This window comes from Pleurodeles waltl, chromosome 3_1 (assembly GCF_031143425.1).
Source record: "Pleurodeles waltl isolate 20211129_DDA chromosome 3_1, aPleWal1.hap1.20221129, whole genome shotgun sequence".
Taxonomy (NCBI): domain Eukaryota; kingdom Metazoa; phylum Chordata; class Amphibia; order Caudata; family Salamandridae; genus Pleurodeles; species Pleurodeles waltl.
The window spans coordinates 1136514779-1136535164 of record NC_090440.1 but is presented as its reverse complement, the minus strand read 5'-3'; positions in this window follow the sequence as shown (position 1 = coordinate 1136535164).

The following is a 20386-nucleotide window of genomic DNA, read 5'->3' as shown; positions in this document are numbered from 1 at the left end:
AGATTGGTTTAATGTATAAAACATTTTCTAAAAATTATATATTTTCATTAAAGCAGTTCATGCCATTGCATGTTTTTTCTGCTGTGCCTCCCATTTGAGCTAACACTCCAGCCACTGATTTCTTTAATATTTAAAAGCTTGGGGCAATACTGCAGAGGCGGACTTATAAGTTGTTTAATACATTTTGTTTGGTTTCCAAATGCAGTCTTTTCTACAACTAGTTCTGGCCCCGTGATATACCTCTGTAAAAAACTGTTTTTCCAGAGATTTTCATTTTTGATTTGTATTTTTGTATCATTTGAGAAGTAATTTAGCTTGGGAAGACATTGCTAATCTGGGCTGATTTTTTTCTGCATTACATTTTTTAAAATGGCTGATGTAGTGTAGTGTTGTAATATTTCAGGAACCATTAGCCCTATATACTTCATTTTGGTATGAAAACACAGGTTTTGGTGGTCAAGTAGTCTTACAGAGACAGAAAATAACTCCTCAGGGCAACCCAGATGCCATTTTCCAAAATGGCAGCTGTATAATGATGTGTTTTAGCCATCAGATTCATGATATATTTTAATATTGTTCTTGTTTCAAGTTTTCTGTTGATTCGAATTTGTAAACTTGAACGACGTAGGTGGTAGCAGAGGTCCTTTACCTCCTGATAAAGTGTTGCTAACTACAAAATCTGAGGACTCCTTCAACAAAGGAAAATGCCTCATATGCCAAACTAATCTAAAAGAAAAGCTAACATCAACTGCAGCTGGACAGAAGAGAGTTTGAGATGCTGCAGAAATACGTCAAGACGAAGTTCACAAAAACTGAAACAGATGGGTCAAGAGAATCAAATATTTTATCTTTGTAACAGCCAGTGCTACAAGTCGTATACAGTGGAAAAATACCTGGAAAAAAATTGTCAGTAAATAGCAGAAACCAGTAAATCACAATAAGAATCTGAGTCTTTTGTGAAAGCAGCGACAACCAAACCCAATGCTCATCCACTAGAAAATCGATGTCGACCCTTTTTCCACCTTCAACATCTGATCAGGAAACAGAGAATCTTCAATGTGTTATCTATGGTTTAGCCAAAAAGGGACAAAAGAATTGATGAAAGAACAAAGTACAGAGTATGTAAGTCTCAAAGGGCAAACGTGTTTTTTTCTGCAGCTAGTTTCTTCCAGGATGAAGTTTTCAGCCGAGTAGCTGATCTAAACAGCAAGGTAAATGTATTTGCAGTGGATTTGTAAGCCCACCAAACTGCATGTGTGCATACATACGAAAATGTGAATGTACAATGAGCTCCCAGCAGCAACGTAGCCACCAGCCTTCAGTTAAGTTTGCACTCTTTGAAAAAGCAAATGAAGTTTTAAAGCCACAGAAGTGAGATCAGGTACATAATGGTCAACATTTTGGAAACTGTATTGATCCATAATAATGAAATTAAGATTTTTCTGGTGTGAATGTACAATGACAGAATTCGTTTTTGCCAGTTTAACAAAACGAATGAGCCACTTATGGTGTTCTCAACTGATTTGACTCCTGAAGTTCTTGGTGACAAAATATGATCACATGGTGCAGTAAAATCAGTAGGAATCATTTAAAGAAACATACTAAAAGATTTAGATTTTGGACTTAATGACAAATTTTGTGATGCCTCAGGGCTCCGCAAATCATGGGAGTAAACAAGAATGTCTGATGTTGTCTAAACATTTAGTCCATCATTGTTTAATATCAGGAAAGCTAAACTGTTACAAACTAAAGTTTTTGAGTTCGGACAGATGCTGAATCTTTGATGATGACTTTGAGGATATAAGTGAAGAAGTAGAAGACAATCCCTTGAACCGATAGCCTTATGCTGTGCAAATGTACTGTCTTTTCCAATTCATGTTTTATGAAATACATCACGACAAGAAGAAAACTCCACTAAACATTATGATTGCCCAAGCAATGTATGACAAGTGCAAAAGTAGAGAGCTAATCCTTATTTGAATAGGACTGGTGTAGCAACAAGTTACGACACAGTACGGAGCAGGAACTTGTTAGCAGCACATGCTGTAAAATCTTGTGAATCCAACAGCACACACTTCCAAGTCGATTTACAAGGAAAACAGTTATAGTTGCTGCTCTTGATAATTTTGATTTTGAAGACAGCTCCTCTTTGTCTGGAACATTCAGCACACATGATACTGCCATGGTGTTTTTTCAAGACTGTACTGATGAAGTAGCTGCTGGTTGTGTCAGCTGCAAACTTAAACAAACAAAGCTGCAAATTTATAACCCAACTGCCTTGCCAACATGTTCAAAATCTCTACAAGCCATCAACATGTCGCAGTCTACAAGAAAGTTTCAAAGTGGTTGAGGACATGGATCTTCTTCTACTTGATGCTGCTGTCTGCAAAGCTGGTTTAAAGTAATTTATCATATTGTGTATTCAGTGGGGACTGAAGGATGAAGAAAATCCAGTTGCTCCATGGGCTGGGATTCATGCTCTGATCTCCCAGTCACCCTTCCACTAAAGAAGGATGGGTTTTTATCAGTAATACCATCTCCAGTCACAAACTATGCAATATTATACACAGCTCTAAAACATTTCCAAAATGTGCATGCTCAGCTTGAAGACCAGCCTATCCTGCCAATTTTCTATGATGAAGGTGTTTTCTGTATTGTAGATGACATGTTTATGTGCAATTGAGTAGAATTTGATGATCTTTATACAATGACGGGCATTTTCCACATGACAAAATTTGCGTTGCAATGTGCAGGAAGTTATCTCAGTGGATGTGGCATAGATGAGGCACTTATTGAGGCTGAAATCTTTGGAAGCAAAACTGTATAGTCAGTATTGAGCTGAACTCATTATGTTCATTTGTTACAAGGTATGTTTATCATATCTGATGCCATTGAAACATTGCGTTGGAATGCTTTACGGAACAAGAATGAAAAATTAGGTTTTCCATATTTAGTCTCAGAGGTGAACATAATGCAAAGACTGGAAATGTTCAATACACTCAGTTCAAAATCTGAAAACCAAGTTTGTAGAGTTTGTCAAAGAATGTGAAGAAAAATCAGAACTCTGCAAATACTGTGGAAATGGTTTGCTAATGATAACTGTAGTGAAAACGTCATATATGCTGATCGGGAAGGTGATTGGGAGCTGCATGTGAAGACTATTGTGTCACTAATTACTGTGTTTCACAAGTTTGATTGTATAAACTACCTGAAATATGGGTCCTTGAATTTGGAAAGAGTGAAGAAGCTAGAGGTTGAAAAAACATAGCTCTACAGACAATTCAACCAAAGACATGTTGTGGTGAAAGACATAGAGGGAAAATTCAATTCTGTGGTTCCAGATATGAAATTGGAACAGATGAACCAGAGATCTCAAAAAAGCTCCAAGGGAATTGAGGGTCAGACATGTAAAAGTGAATATGTTGCTCAATGGCAACTAGTTTACCAAGTATTCATTTGTATTTGCAATGTTTTTAGAGTGATGACAAATTTAGAATTAATAGACCATTGTGAAACTGTTCTTCACCACCAACTTGTGGTAAAGAGAGGAGAACGTTTAAATAAATATGTTGACAGCCTTCATTTCATGCAGCAGCAAGGAAACCCCTTTGAAATGACTGAGCCTGTGCGACTACACAACTGCATTTGAAATAATCACTAAAACTATACTTTTATGCTTTATTTGCCATAGAAACATAGAAAGAGTTTTTTTCTAACCAGCCACAACACAAGTTGAAAAACAACTACTTTGGCAAGCACACAGAGAGATGGATGTAGCAACAGAAGAGGTGTATTTATCATGGACATTCTGCCCGCATGGTATTCTTCCAACAAATGCTTAATTTGATGGAGAAGCTACAACCAAACCAGTGAAGTACAAACTCATACAAGAGCTCGAAAAAGAAACCTTTCACTTGAAGAATTTAATTTAAAAGAGATGTCCTCATTGAAAACTGCTATTGATGTGGACTATATGTCACAACTGTTCTACAGATTTCAAAATCAGTGTGCACTTGCAGGACTGCACATTGTATTTGACGTATTTGACAGTAATCTTGTACTATTTGTCAAAGAATTCGAGGGAATCAGATGAATGTATACAAGTGGCACAGTTAATCATGCCTGCATCAAAAAGTCGTCACCTATGCCCTTGCCACTTGATAAGTTCTGGTCATCAACATCGAACAAGATGAACTTGGAGATTTTAACTCACCAAAGCATTGCTGATGCATAAGTGAACACTGAGACCCTCTTCACGAGTCTGGCGGTCCCAGGACTGTCACACCTGATGCATCGCACATTGCCACTGGCTCGATTATGAGCCGACATCAATGTTGTAGGTAGTTTCCCACTGGCGCAGTAAAATGAAAGGTAATACCATTCTGTACATAACATACCATGGCATACAATCACAGAGCACACCATATCATGCTATGTAAAGACCAAACAAAGCTCTACCCTACCCTACCATACCACACCATTCCATATAGTACTGTACCATAACGTACTGTACCATACCATGCCAGACCATACTATTCTATACTATACCATACCATACTATAGAATGGTGAACCATACTATACACTGATCAGACATAATATACCATAGCAGACTGGACATAACATTCAATACTATAAAAACACAGCACATACCATACCATACTATAGATTTAAAGGGTATATCATACAATACCATATACCATACCATATTATACAGTGGCAACCCATACAATACCCTACCATACCACAGCACACCATACCATATGAACAATAATAAGTCATACATACCATGCCCTACATTGACAGGCCATACGATGCCATGAAATGACAGGCAGTACCACACCTTACTATATGACATAAGTTAAAAATAATATAGAAGCCAATAGATCATGCATAGAGAGGCTTATTGGCTTTGCCAAGGGCTCTATTTCGGAAACTGTTACAATGAGCAGTATGTCTATCACTTTTATCCTAGCTCTGTCCTTCGAGCTGTTATTTGAATCCCTGTCTTTGCAGCTTTTAGTCGAGTTCTCTTCTTGAGGTGTTATGTTCAAACCTGGCTCTGATGATTATATTCTAGCCTTTGCTTAAGTACTGTTAAATTCATCGTGTCTCTTTTTACAGAGCCATTTAACCGGTGTTATATTTTCGGCTTCTCAAAGTGTAGTAGTAGTTGCTCTGTGTCAACAGTCATAAAGCATTGTGCTTCCCTCTCAGACCTACAGTTGCCATGTATTTTGTTTACAATTCCTTGTTTCTTTATTTGCTGTCTTTTTTTATAGGATGCCATATAATTCCACACATAAGTCTTATTTTCTCTGCTTACTTTTTACCCTTCATGTTCCCTCCTGTGTTCATTGTTCGCTCTCGGATAGTTTTCATGTTTTGTGCATTGGTTTGGGCTGAACAGACTTGAGATCTGCCTTTTTTTCTCCTTCCACTTAGTACGTAGTAACTATGGGGAATTTGCCAGTATTCGAGTTCAACATTATCTCACTAGAAAAGGTGCACTCAGTGGATTGTGATGCCATACAACTGCAGTGGTTTGTGCAACTGGAAGAATGTGGGTGGACTGGCGACTTAATATGTGTTATACACGTGTATTGGATGGATGGACGGATTTTGGGTCTAAGCTTGTAGTTTGGGTGGACGCATGTCTCCATGGATGATGGCATGGTGAATTTTGTATAGTTGACTTTTGGGTGGATGGATTTTACACGGGCAGGTGAATAGACTTTGGCTAGCTGGATGGATTTTGGGTAAGTGCCCCGTGGCTGTGGATGGGTAGTAGGTCGACAGAAGGACCTAATCATATAGTTAACGTTTGACTGCTTGCCTTATGTGCAAAACAATACTATGGGTTTTATCTTTGCAGTAGAGTTGTACTGAGTTTGAATGTACTTGCAGTGCAAGCCAGGATCCATTTGCATGTAAATAAGAACGAAATTCTTTATTGCCTTTCCCAGAGTCACTGTTAAGTAAATGATCAATGGCTGCCAATTATTAGAAAATCATTCTCTCGATAAACGTCTGGCTGTAACAATCACTTTTAAACAGACATCAGGATTTCTTTGCAGTTCGTCGTGCCAGTTGTAGTGCGAATGCTGGGCCAGAAGCCATCCATATTTATGAGTTGAATACAGCAGACTGAATAATTGCGCATTAAAGCAACTTTTGTGCCCTTGTTTATAAAGCATTCTGAACATTGGTGCTAATAATTAGCAATAAAGGAAATAATATCACAGTCGTTTGATTTGTATAGTTCATAACTCCTCATTTGCAGTTCTTCGTGAAATTTAACTAGAGGCTGCGTTTTCCTATAATGATGAACCTATGAGGGATCCTGTGCACATCAAGTGCGTGATTGCAAATGTATTACAATGAGATGCCTGGTGCCAGACTTCTGTGAAGTTTAACAAGCGGCTAAGTGCAGAAGCCACATACAAAACTAATGTTCAGCACGTAATTGATGCAACGTGTTTGCTAAGCTGACGTGTTACGCAGGTATCCGATATAAAGTTTAGGTGTCGTAAATTATAATGGATAAATAAATAGGGAATACGGACCTTACTAACACGTTTCCGAACATTTTAGCATATCTATTGGTAAGTTAGATGCTTATTTTATAAAAATGTGCTGATGTTCTTAGTTTAAAACACCAATCAAACATTGTATCAAACATTGTAAGAAATTTGGGGTCAGATTTTTTGAAAAATGACGCTGCACCCCACTAACACCATCATGTGTGAGCCGTATTTAGTATACGGCACACCATGGCGGTAGTTAGGTAACTAGGGTCAATTTTTTTTTACGCTAGTTTGACGCTTTGCAGGATTAGCGTAAAAAATGTTGACACTAATCCTGCAAAGCACATTGAGACTAATTATAAATAATGATGTGCCTCCTTTTAATGCCTTCTCTGCGCAGGTGTTAAAAATGCAGCAGAAAAGTGTGCAAAGAAATCTTTTAGATTTCTTTGTACCATTTCTTTGCCCCCCCCTAATGGGGAAACACCCCCTCTGCATACATTATGCCTGGTGCAGGCATAATGTGGCTCAAGGGGTTACAAAGTGGCGCAATACATTCATTGTGCCTCTTTATAAATCTGGCACAGCGATTTTTGAAGCCTATTGTCAAAAAAATGACACTAATGTGGCCTAGAGCTTCTTAAATCTTGGCTTCGGTCTCTAGTTGGCAGAGGTTTGCATTCCCTCAAAGTACGCACCACAATCCAAGTCATGGGAAGTAAGATACACACTCGAACATACCTTGTAGAAACTGGTTTGAGGCCCTAGCTGAGGATGATGAAACTCCCAGAGTTCTTGACATAACTACAGATGACATTAACAATGAGGCAACATCTTGCACCCCAAAATGAGTACCCGTCTCCCTCTCAACGCATCCCGCCACTGAGCCTAGTAATGCCCTTATACTTCAGAGAATAGAAGAAGTTAGGTCCCTGGTCTTACAACTGGCCAAATGCTTCCGGGAGAACTTAGACTATGGATGCAAGTGCAACTTTAGAGATGAAGGGGCGAATATAGGCCACACAATGCCTGACCCAACACTATCAATCCAGCTTGCACAGGGGGGCCAGGCTACTGATCTTCAAAAGGAGAAGATACATCGGGCTGGCTCAGATGGGAACGCAATACGCTCTGAACCCAACATTACACAGGCAAACCAGCATAGTAAAAGACCACTAGATGAGGGGGATACTATGAGAAATCATAGTGCTATTAACACACTCCCCCCAGGGCCCTCAAACTATCTGCCACTAAAGAGCTGTAAACAGATCGATAATCTCCCACTCAGGAGGTTTTATCCCATACCTAATGCCAGCGACCTACTCGCTCCCAAATCCTCTTCTGGGTGTTTTAGTGCCCCTTCCTACCAGAGGTCTCCTCACGATCCAGTTATATTGTTAAAACCTCAATGCCTCAAACCTGGAACAAATACTCTCCTTTTAAAACAAGTCCCGAAATTGCCACCAGGACTCAGTGAGGAGCATGAGTCTAGGGTTAATAAAGTTATCCACTGGCAACGACACCAAAGAAATTGTTTATCGGTTATACGTTCGGATATCTGTAACACCAAGCGGTGGTGTCCTTCAGGGTCAATCCACAACGTAATTTCAATCGAGTTTTATGATAGATCCCTGGTAGAAAATCTTATTCTGTTCAATGACCGAACTCTCCATCTTATGGGAAAAAGAAGGGGTCACATCACCTTAGAGACAACACTGGAGATGGAAGGTCAGCCACAAAATTCTGGTTACTTATGTAACAATGTAACTAGTAATCAGTCCAGGCATGTCGACTCTATCCGGTCTAATCCAGTATGACTGGCAATAGCCCAGGGATCAACTCTTGGGACTAGTTTAGCGGAACCCAGTCGGATGATTTCTGATGGACTTACTGACACAGAGTTGATCCCTGAGAGGCCCAACCTACAGCTACTAAGCCCGGTCTTTGAGGAAAAAGGCATATCAATCATGACATGGAATTTAGCTGGCCTTGGGAGGAAATTAGACAATACTGACTGGTGCTCGTACATCAATACCCAAGACATATGTCTTTTTCAAGAAACATGGACTGAAGAGCCGATTAGCCTAGACGGGTTTCTTTCCTTTAATGTGGCTGCTCAACCCTCCTCAAAACTGACAGGTCGACCCAAAGGAGGACTTTTGATGTTAATAAATAAAACTGTAAGGGCACATATAAGATTTTAAAATTCGATAGCCCAGATCTGATGGGGCTACAAATTACATTTCAACAGAAATTTACCATAATTTTTGTTAATGTTTATGCTCGTTCGGTTTCGCGAGGGGTTGAGTCCCATGTTCTAAAACAGCTTCTTGATTTTTTAGACACCTTACAATCAACCTCCTACCTAATAATAGCCGGGGATGTAAATTGCACCTTTGAACCCTCTGTGATACTAACTGGTCTCACAGAGGATGAAGATCAAACATGGGGGATTGCACAGCTGACTAGTGACAATAATTGTATTAACTCTCGTGTAGCAATCCAACTGGCATCCCTTTGTCTGAAACATGGTCTCAGGGCATGTAATGGTCGCATGCCCTCTGACCTGGATACTGCACCCACTTTTAAACGTGGATCAATTACAAGTGTAATAGATTATTTTCTAGTAGATGTGAGACTGTGGCCCTTTCTGAATGACATGAAGGTGGATGCTAGAACCGAAAGCGACCATTATCCTCTGCTACTCTCTATGTCAGGTGATGTTTTTGGTAGGACCTTGAACAAGCAAACTACCTTGGTCCCAATTCCTACCATGAACATCACATCTACGAAGGTCAGGTGGCCAAAGATCCAGTCAAACCCTTATCTGCTACGCAAAATCTATCAGGCTTTTATAGATATTTTTGCTCCATATAATAACTATGATTCCAATGACATCCCCTTCTTATCCATACATGAAAATAAGATCATAAGATTACAACGTATATTCGATAGGAAGGTTGGGGCAAGACACCAAGGAGCTACTCATAGCTCATGGTTTGGCGAGTCCTGCCATACGGCCAAGAAAGGACTAAAAAGTGCCCTCTTGGAAGGAACCCATGGGGAATTATTAACAGCCAGACGTACTTACAAAGAATCCATTACCGGAGCAAAACAAATCTGGGAAGACACAACCTGTCAGGAATTGTTGAACGCTACCCAATCCAATAACAATAAATTGTTTTGGGAATTGTTAGGTAAGCGAGAGAAAGAGGGCAGGACTGGTGTGAGAAGCCACATACAGCCAGAAAAATGGGTCGAGCATTTTTCGGGCTTATATAAAAAAATTGAGACCCCCACAATTCTAGTTACAGAGGAAGTAGGCCAAGACTTTCACTCTACTTTTGATGAGCATCATGGACCATCCCCCCTTGTGGGGGGCTCAGAGGATAATAAGAGCTAAATCTGCTTTACTATTAAAGAAACAGCCAATGCTATTAGTTCATTAAAACTGGGGAAGGCTCCAGGTCCAGACAAAATTCCGGGGGATCTTTATTCGTCAGAACCAAAAGTCTGGACTTGGTACATTAATACACTCTCCAATAAAATTGCCAAAGGGGGGCAGATTCCCATGACATGGAAGGGTGCAGAAATTATCCCCATTCATAAAAAGGGTAACGTAAACCTCCCGACAAACTACAGACCAATCAGCTTAATTGATAACATCCAAAAAATATTTGCCAAGCAACTCCTAGGTAGATTAACTTATTGGGCTAAAGATCAGAACATTCTTTCCCCCCTTCAAGCTGGATTTCGACCAAGGACCAGTACAGTAGACCAGGTCTTTAGACTGGCCATTCTGTACTGGAAATATACAGCCCTGGCTAAACAACCATTATACATCGCCTTTGTTGTTCTGAGATCAGCATTTGATCTAGTCCCGAGAGAAAAATTGTGGGAGGTGCTACAAAAAATAGGGACTCCAGTTAATCTAATCCAACTTTTGAAGCGGTTGCATGAGGACACATATGCGCAGGTGAGATGGGGGAGCCTAGGCGAACTAACTGACAAAATCCCCATAAATAGGGGTGTTCGCCAGGGGTGTGTGTTGGCACCATTTTTATTCTCTATTTTTATCAATGAGGTTGTACAGGTTTAATGACGTGCCAGAATGATGCCCCCACCCTATGCGCCCAAAAAATACCAATCCTTCTTTTCGCTGACGACTCTCTTCTTATTTCTAAATCTCCCATGGGCCTCCAAACTCTTATTAATAGATTTAACTCCTTTTGTCGAGATTACGGCCTAGAGCTGAACCATAAAAAGACCAAATTAATGGCGTTCCGCTCAGGAGCGCAGAAGAAATGTACTATCCATTTAGAAGGAAACCTCTTGGATAAGGTTTCTTCCATTGATTATTTGGGTGTAAGGCTTTCCGATAATCTGAACTGGGCAGAACAGATCAATAAAAGTGTGGGTCGCCTGCAACATGGTGCGGCATCAATCCTGCGTTTCTATAGGGGTACGACAGCAAAAACTGTCTCCCTGGCAATTAAGATCTACATTGCTAGAGCACAGGGTGCCGCCGCTTACGGAGCAGAGGTCTGGGGTTTTTCTGACTGTAACAGGCTCACTATCAGTGAGAACGATTTTGCGAGGTCTTTGTGTGCCTGTCCTCCTAGTACTCCATTGATACCACTGTTTTTAGACCTGGGTTTGAGACGCATAGCCGATCTAATCATTTTAAGACCTTTAATTATATTGGATACGACTATGAATTAATCCTGAACTAGATGTTTACAAGACCTCACTCCACGACCTGTTAAAGCATTGACGTGCAGATGGGGTGCAAAAACAGATACAAGTACATGCCCAGTTTGCGGTGCAAAATCAGAAACGGTTGAACACTTCATGTTTTTTTGCCCTGCTTACTCCCTTCCTAGATCTAAGTGGATCCGCCACATTTGCCGCGAAATGGGGATAAGAGACTGTGCCTCTGCTTTGAGGATTTTAAAAAGCCACCATTCTACGGTTTTAATAATTGCTGTTAGTAAATATTTATTAGTTGCATGGCGAATACGTAATTCCATTGTAAGGACTGTGTTTTAATCCAGAGCCCCGCTTTTTACTCTTTTACTCTTATAAGAATTGTAGGAGGGGGGTTGAAATCATATGTGTATTATATGTTCTGAGGATTTTAATTGGACTATGTTTTTAGGAATCCATGCCTAATTTTATTATGTATTATTATTATTACTACTATTATTTTTTTTTTATTTTTTTTTATTCTTACTATTATTGTATATTCGCTTTGATGATCGATTGATCGAATAAAGCATATGTGTGTAAAATAATTTAAAAAAAAGATACACACTAAAAGTTTTTATTTGTGCTCACCCTCTGGTAGCTTGACACAGAGCAGTTAGGCTGAACTAAAGAGGCAATTTGTAAAGTATTTGTGCACACACACACAAAGTAACACAGTAAAAACACCACAAAAGGACTCCACACCAGTTTAAAAAAATTGCCAATAATTATCTGAGTCAAACAAGACCAAACCTCCCACATACCCAAGTTAAGTCATGAATTTTCAAAGATTAAATCAAAATGCAGTACTTACAAGTCAATATCTCCAACTGGGGATATCTGGTCGCGCTGGACCAGGGCAAATCTAGAGGTTCTGTCCGACCGCAATGGAGTGTGGGCCAGGTACAGGAGGCATGCAGACTTGCTGACACTACCTTGGATGCATTGATGAGCAGTGATGATGCATTGATCCAAGGAGGCGATACGTCCCGCTTGCAGGCAACGTGTCATTCCCTAATGCCATTCATGCGTCGATGTCCTGAAGAGATGAGTACTGTTCCCGATGTGTTGCTACTGTGTCGGCAAAGCTGGGGCTGCGTTGTAAGTCAGGGTTGTTGCATCCTGCATTTGGCGAATGGTGTCCATGGCTTTGGTGCAGACAGCAGCAAAGTGGCGTTTCTACAGTGGGATGCGTTGGTTCCAAGTGACGTTCCTGTGTTGTTACATGTGTCCTTGTGTTGAATCACCACACTCTCCTCCAAGTGCCAAGGACTAGATTGGGCACCACTTGGCAGAGCAGGACTCACTGAAGAGGAGCTGAGGTGCTGGTAGCAATATGTAGGTGAAGTCTTTGATATCCCTGAGACTTCAGAAACATGAGGCAAGCTCAGCCAGGCCCTTGGAGAAACTTAAGATTGCAGGATGTAGAGAGTTAAGTCCAGTCCCCCCACTTCCAGGCAAGAAGAAGCAGGCCAACACAGCAGAGCAGACAGCAAAATGTCAGTCCCTCCTGGCAGCCGAACAGTCCTTCTTCCTGGGAGAATGTACTCAGTCCAGAAGTATTCTGAGATTATAGGGTCAGAGGCCCAATACGTATACCCCAAATGTCCTTTGATGTAGGTGTAACTTAAAAATAATTCCCTTAAGTGCACAAGGATCTCTTTCAACCCAGCCCTGGCTTCAGAATACCAGCAGAGGGTAATCAGCCCTTTGTGTGAGAGCAGGACACAATCTATCAAGATGTAATTGTGAACTGCCTCCCCCTATCCCTGCCTAGGATGACTATCAGTATGTATATGAATGTAGATGTATTTCCTGTCACACCCACCCCTTCCTGTTTGTGGCTCTCTGGAGAGAATGCACAAATGTAGCTGCCACCTAAACCTAGACATATATTCAGAGACATGCTAAAGCACAGAATGGTTAAAGTAATAAAATTCCATCTTTCTAAAAGTGCCATTTTCAGACCTGTAATTGAAAACCAAACTTTACTAAAAGATGTATTTTTAAATTGTGAGTCCAGTAACATCAAACTCAATTTTTCTATCTTTTCCGAATTGGAAATTACACTTAGAAGATGTTCAAAGGTAACCCCAATGTTAGCCTATGGGAGAGATAGTCCTTGCAATAGTGAACAACTAAGTTAAGAGTTTTTCACTACCTAGACACGTTAAACCTAAAAGTACATGTCTAACTTTTTACTTACACTGCACCATGGCCCTTGGGGCTAGCCTTGGAACAGAGGGCCATGTGTGAAGCCATTGAACAGCTGCAAATCCTGCAGCTTACTAAATCACAGGGTTTGCAACTGCTAAATGGCTTTTTTGGAAACTACTAAACCCACTTTGGGGTTCAGTAACAGTATATTGAATCGCAAAATGTGTTTAGAAGGGCATACCAAATGACTATTTTGGAAGGGCCATATTTATGCCGTTCAAATGCAATTTGTTATGTTATGTATTTAGGTTTAAGTCCCTAGTAAAGGTCACTATATGTGCCCAGGGCCTGTGAATTAGATACTACTAGTGGGTCTGCAGTACTGATTGTTCCACCCACTATAGTAGCCTTTCAAACATTTCTCAGGCCTGCCACTGCAGAGAATGTGTGTGCAGTGTTAAACCTTGATTCCGACCTACATGTTAGTCAATCCTACAGTACCGGGCAGGGTGCCGTGTATAAATAAATTGGACATGTACTTTTAAGGTTAACATGTCGAGGTAGGGAAAAACTCTTACATTTGTTTTTCATTATTGCAAGGCCTATCTCTTCCAGAGGATAGCATTGGGATTACCTTAAAATCATAATTTAAGAGTAACTTCTGAATGGGAAAAATAGGAATATGGAGTTTGGTGTCCCTGGGCTTAGAATTGAAAATCACAACTTATGGTGAAAACTGATTTTAAACTGTAAGTCTTAAATTGGCACCTTTAGAAAGTTAGAATTTTCTTTCTTTCCCCATTCTGTGCTGTCTCTGAATACACATCTGGGGTTGTTGGCAGCTGGGCTTTGTCCATTCACTCTAGACAGTCAAACATAAAGGGAGCTTGGGTGTGACATTTGCATGCTGATGGATCTGCCTGTGCTAGATGGGTGTGAGGAGCCAACACTTACTTCTGAATAGGGCTGTGCCTCTCCTCATCTAAAGGGCTGCATAATAACCCTGTGTAGATTTTCTGGCGCCAGGGGTGCATGGCAGGGACCTTGTGGACTTCAAAGGTATGCCTGGAAGTTTCGCTCACCTTCCAGAATCAGGGTACCAAAGTATAAATACTGGACCCCAAACCCGACCAAGTCAGAGCTCTACTGGAACCAAGGACACTCTGCCAGGAAGAATGACTACTGTGCTGTCAGAAGTGACTGCCACTCAGCAACTGCATTGCTGTGTTGGCCTATTGCATGCTGTGCTGCAGGAGGGACTTCCACTTTGCTATTTGCTTTGCTGTGTTGTCCTGCTGCTTCTTGCCTGCAGCAAGAAGGACTGGACTTGTTCTCTACATCCTTGCACCCAAGAGTCTCCAATGGCTTGTTGGCTTGCCCCCAGTTTTTATGCCGACTCAGGGACATCCTCTGTTTCTGGTGGACTCTGCCACCTGTGATTCCAACCCTTGCCTCAGGTGCCCCTCCAGTCCTGGGCCTCAGAAGTAGGTTCTACGGCTAAAACCTGCAAAAAGTAGTGCATCACCCGAGTGCAGTAGAAAAAACAGCACATTGCATCCCCAATGGTGATGCAGCAACAGCCTGATGGCAGTGGATTCATAGACTGCACAGCATGATTAAAAAGCTCTGCACAGCCTGACAATGAAACATTGTTGTACACTTCCATGCAGCCAACAACACAGTGTGGTGAAAACATTGACATAGTGTGTCCTCGCCGTCAATGCATCGCTCCATCAAAGGTACTGTTTAGCGGATCCTGCTGAGGGTTCTGGAGCCGGTCTAAACTCCATCGCAGTAAGCATGAAGTTTGGATTTGCACTAGTCCCTCGCGACCTCAAGTAACTTTTGACAACTATTGATTTCTAAGCACTGTTGTCACATTTAATCTTAAAAAATTCATATCTCAACTTTTACTGATTGGTTGGTTGTTGTTTGTGTCTTGTTTTACTCAGATAAATATTCTCTATTGTTCTAAACTGATTTGGCTTCTTGTTCTGGTGTCTTTCACTGTGTTACTGTAATTAAATTTTGGCAAATACTTTACACAGTGCCTGACTGCTTTGTGCCAAGGTATCAGACGGGCAGCACAGGTTAATTTAGATTGTGTATCTGACTTACGCTGAATAGGATTGTGGATCACCTACTTGGATAGGGTGCATACCTCTGCCAAGTAGAGATGAAGTTTCTAACAGTAAGCAATACACAAGTTGTTCAAAATACATCCTGATTTGCGTAAAGAGGCACATAAATAGAAGAACTCTACCCCATTTTATTTGGATGAATGGTCAATAGCAGGTATCAAGTACTTAGATATAACAGTGGTTTATTACTTAAATAATTTAAACTGAACATAGGCTATGTTGACCCCAAAAGTGGAAATATCTACAACTCAAATATTTCACATTTGCAATGTTAGGCTCACCTCCCTATGAGCTACTCATCTCCACAGTCCGGATATATTTATTAGCCACATTTCATCACACAGCCACAATTTAGAACAGTAGTACCAGGAGTCAGTGGAATGATTATTAGTACATCCTGGTTCTACACCATGACAGTGAATATGCCTATAACAAGCTGGCAAGAAAATCTTTCCATAGAATTCGCTGTTGATGACTTATCCAGTCTCCTGCTTCATCATGGTGTAGGCCTCAGAGATACAAGGTTGAAGCTTCTCTACATCAAAAGCACTGATTCACAAGGAGACCACAAAGGTCAGGGCTGAACAATACCTCAAATTGCTGGAGATACATAATTGCAGAATTTTATCTAGTGAACAGCATTTGTCCTTGCCCATTATTTAGCCAGGTTTGGTCCCTGGTATTTAGTTCTATGGAAACATTCCGTGGTTATGGTTTTCAAGTAACAGCTATTCTGGTCATTTGACATAACATCTCTAAAATAATAGGAATAATTTCACCTTGGAGAAGGTGATTTGCATTATTAAAATCATCCAGTATGAGTAAACAGAAAACAACACTATCTCTGGTTATGAAAGGCTGACTTAAAGATATGATGTTAGCAGTAGGGCATGAAAGACTGATTTGTATAATCAATGATCAATTCAAGATTTGTAATAGAATTTAGAATCATTTTTCCCCTTTTCAGAGATAAATTGGAAACACCTCACAAGTATGCTAGACAGATAAATGGCTACTCTAACATGTTGGCAGAAATGGCTCAGTCATCATATATTAGATGAGTTTAAAGTGATAGGAAGGGATTCCCTTGAGGGAGTAGAAGATGTATAAACCTTCTGCCTATTGATATAGTAAAACTACCACTGGAAAAGGCCACCTTGCTCCCTACCAGATCACAACTGTATCAACCCTTAGTTTAATAGCTGAATGGTCAGAAGTACAGATAAACTGGGAATAATTACAACTGCTTGTTCCTGATTTTCACAGCAGCCAGAAGTGGAATCACAAGCTGCAGCCGCTGCAGCGAGAGCTCTACTGTCATAGGATGTATACTTGCTATTTGTATACAGGCTAGATGGTGCTACATAGGTCTAGTATGTATGCCCTTAAGGAGTGCATTGTTTCCATACCTCAGCAAAGGTGCCAGAACAATAGAGAAGCTTGTTATTGTAGTTGCATGACTACTTTCGAGTAGAGCTCATCTTACCCTACGCAGGTCATGCAAGCAGACGGTAAGGGGAAGAGAAGTCTTGAATGCAAGACTGGGAATGTGCACACTCCACAGTGCCACAGCAACGGAACTAACTGAAAAGCTTTTTGTCAGCCAATCCACAGCACAATGTGCATGTTACCTAGCTGAAGATGAAGCACAAGATTTTCTCAGCCAAACCCACAAAAGGGATTCCCATGCCCATTTGAAAGCCATTACACTTCGATACCATTAAAACATTATAACTTCATTCCAAGAAGGTTAAAAAAAGGATGAGTTATTTGAAGCACCCAGTAAATACTGCTATCCCGGCTCTTTCATCCAACACAGTTGACGGAGTCTTACTGAAAGCAGCAAGTGGCTAAAGAGGGATGACCTTATGCTCCACTCTATGTTTAGACTAAGAGCATCATGTTCAAACATTACATTCGCAAAAAGGTGTCACAAATTGTGAACTGACTTTTTGAGAATGCAGACTGATTTTGTACAAATATGCAAATTCACAAAAGACTGAATCATAGGTAGTTGCAGCATAACTTGCCTAATTATTATTCATTAAACAGGCTGCAACTTAAGGTGCACTATGATTGGTCAGCAGACCACCATGCCTGTTATTGTGTTTAAATAAGGAGTGGGCGGTAAACTCAGCTCTGCTGGTCGATGTCACTGAGCTCTGCCACTCCGCGCTCTGGTTGGAGCGCATAGTTGGGCAAAAACTCTGCCAAATACCATGTGGCAGAGCTTACAGCAACCACAGGAGGCATATACGTTTAGTGTCGAGAAACTGTGGTTGTGTACTAAGAAAGAGAACACCCTTGATAGGACTTCATCAGTGCTGGAGAACGGGTTACGTATGCAAAGAGAAAATATGAGGTTGTTATTAGTCAGTTTCTTCATTCTCTTAACAGGGGTGTTACGATTACTAGCCAGGCACGCATTTAAAGAAACAAACTCCGGCGCACTTTAGTGTTTTGCTCCAGGTCACTGATGTTATTTTCGGTGATGTATTTTTTCTCTGTTAATGGATTTGAACATGGTGGCAATGGTACAAATGTGACAGTATTCTCTTCGGCTTTTTGGCTGCAGATCTTCACTGGCTATTCCCCTACTCAAGGATATGGCGGCATCAGCTTGTTGGTGGGATCAGAGGCCCGTGTAGCTTCCCCAGGGTGTGGTTTAAGATGTGTGTTCGATCTGACCCTTTACACACAGGGAGGCTGCAAAGCTTTCAGTGCTAATGGCAGCTGGTGAGCAGTGTGCAAGGACAGACTCCATTCGCCTCTGGGTAGGAATGGGAGAGGAAGAGCCGCAATTAAACTGCGCTGATCTATGTTGCACCAGCAGCCGTGGGCATGGTGTGGATGTCATATGCAGTTGTGTTGATTTATCCGTTGAACTGCCAAGTACGACTCTCCTTTGCTTCCTTAATCTGTTGGCTTCTTTATTTATTTACATCCCAGTGTTCTCACACTGTATTGCCAGCCGTTTCAGTGTAGTATATTTTTATGGCACCACTGGTTTACGTCTTACCTCCAGACTATCTAATGACTACCCCTATGACACTGAGTTGCTGAATAGTGCTTCTATAATGGAGATTGTGTATTGTGTGCTGGCAATAAGGGCCCCAAGAACTGTATTTTATTGGGCTCTTGACCCTACACCACACTGTTAGCAGAGGACCTCTACATGCCAGCTGGCAGAGTTTTTCAACTGTTTACTGTCTGCAAATGGAAAGGCAGTTGCCTGTATCATTATGCAGCAGACGTTTGATGGCCATAGTGTGTGTGCCTGGGCAAGTGAGGTGCACTATTGCTATAAATCTTTCGTCATAATTTTTGCACTTCTGTGAAGATTTCATAAATGCAGCGCATGTCATGATGGGCAGGTTGCCGAACAGCATTGTGGTCACAAGCTGTCCACAGTGTTCCAGGGCTTCCTAGGTGTATCATAGTGGGAATCACAGGTCTGCAGACTACTGCCGTGCAAGGCACTGTGTTGATTCTCACACAGATGCTATCATCTGGGTCATCTCACTTGTAGTGGCATCACTTTCTCTCTCCACACTGGCAGTTGCTTCGATGTGTTGGTCATTTCAAGGATGTCAGGGCCAAGGCTGTGCCCAATATTTATTTCACAATGCAACTAGCATGTCCTGCCGCCCATCGTGGCTTGCCTTTTTGGGCCAGAAGTTCTTTGATGAGATCACTGGCAGCCAGGCAGTCCAAACCTTCCAATCCTCTCTGGCACTGGTGTTACGTCTCTGCCCCAGATGCACAAAGACTTCTCTTACACTGCTCTCTCTATTCCTGGTAGGTGTACCACAATGTCTGTGTCAGAAACTAGGGGCGGGAGGAACTCCCCTGAAGCTTGCAGTGTTTTTATGTAACTCAGCGGAATTCCACTGAGTAAAACCCATAGTTTAAATAAAGCAAGCCTTTTTTTGTTTTTTTAAATGCAGCCCAGATCCCTTAAAATGAGCTTTTCCCTGTTGTGACTCAGATATCACCCACTTTGAGGTGCTGATATATGATAAATGATTTGCGACTACAATTTCAGTCAGAAATCATTTATACATTCCTCTCCATCTTGTACATAGAGGGGGAGCCCCTTTCATGCTCACTCCTGTTTGCGATTCGGACAGAGGTGCAAAAGCCCATCTAGAAGAATTTTCGTAATCACAAAATGGCTTTCATACATATTTTGCAAATTGCAGAGTTTATGAGCACAGAAAGGCTTTGTACAAGAGGTCCATTGATTAATTGTGTGTGAGTGTAAACTGCAAGACTGGCAACCACATGTCTAACTAAGCTATCTATACAGTCCATGACTAATGTGGTCAATTTTAATATGTTTACTCAAAAGGCAGATATTCTCACAGCCAAATTCTATTAAAACTATCACTAAGGCAACAAGTGCAAGCAAATTAGTAAATTGCTGTAACTGTTTGATGCAGCAAGATTCTACATTGCAAAGTATTTGTGAGAAAGTCATCCTTTTGCTCTGGTCACCCCCATTTTTTGACTGATACTGGTGGGCTCCACTAACCAGATCCAGGGTCACTCCTCTGTTTAAAAGGGAATATACAAATCACGCATAGTTACAATTGGCATGACAACCTACCTATGCGTTTTTAATATATGGTAGGGAATGTAGATTTAGAGACACAGCAGATTTAATCATGTCTGGGGAGGATGTCATGTGGGATTTCATCCCCCAAACTTCCGGGCGGCAACGGGGGGGGGCAGGACAATTGACATGCGCTATAAGTTTGCTGGGTATCCCACTGTGTGGGTGTGTATTGAGCTGTTTCCCTGTCAGCAAACTTGG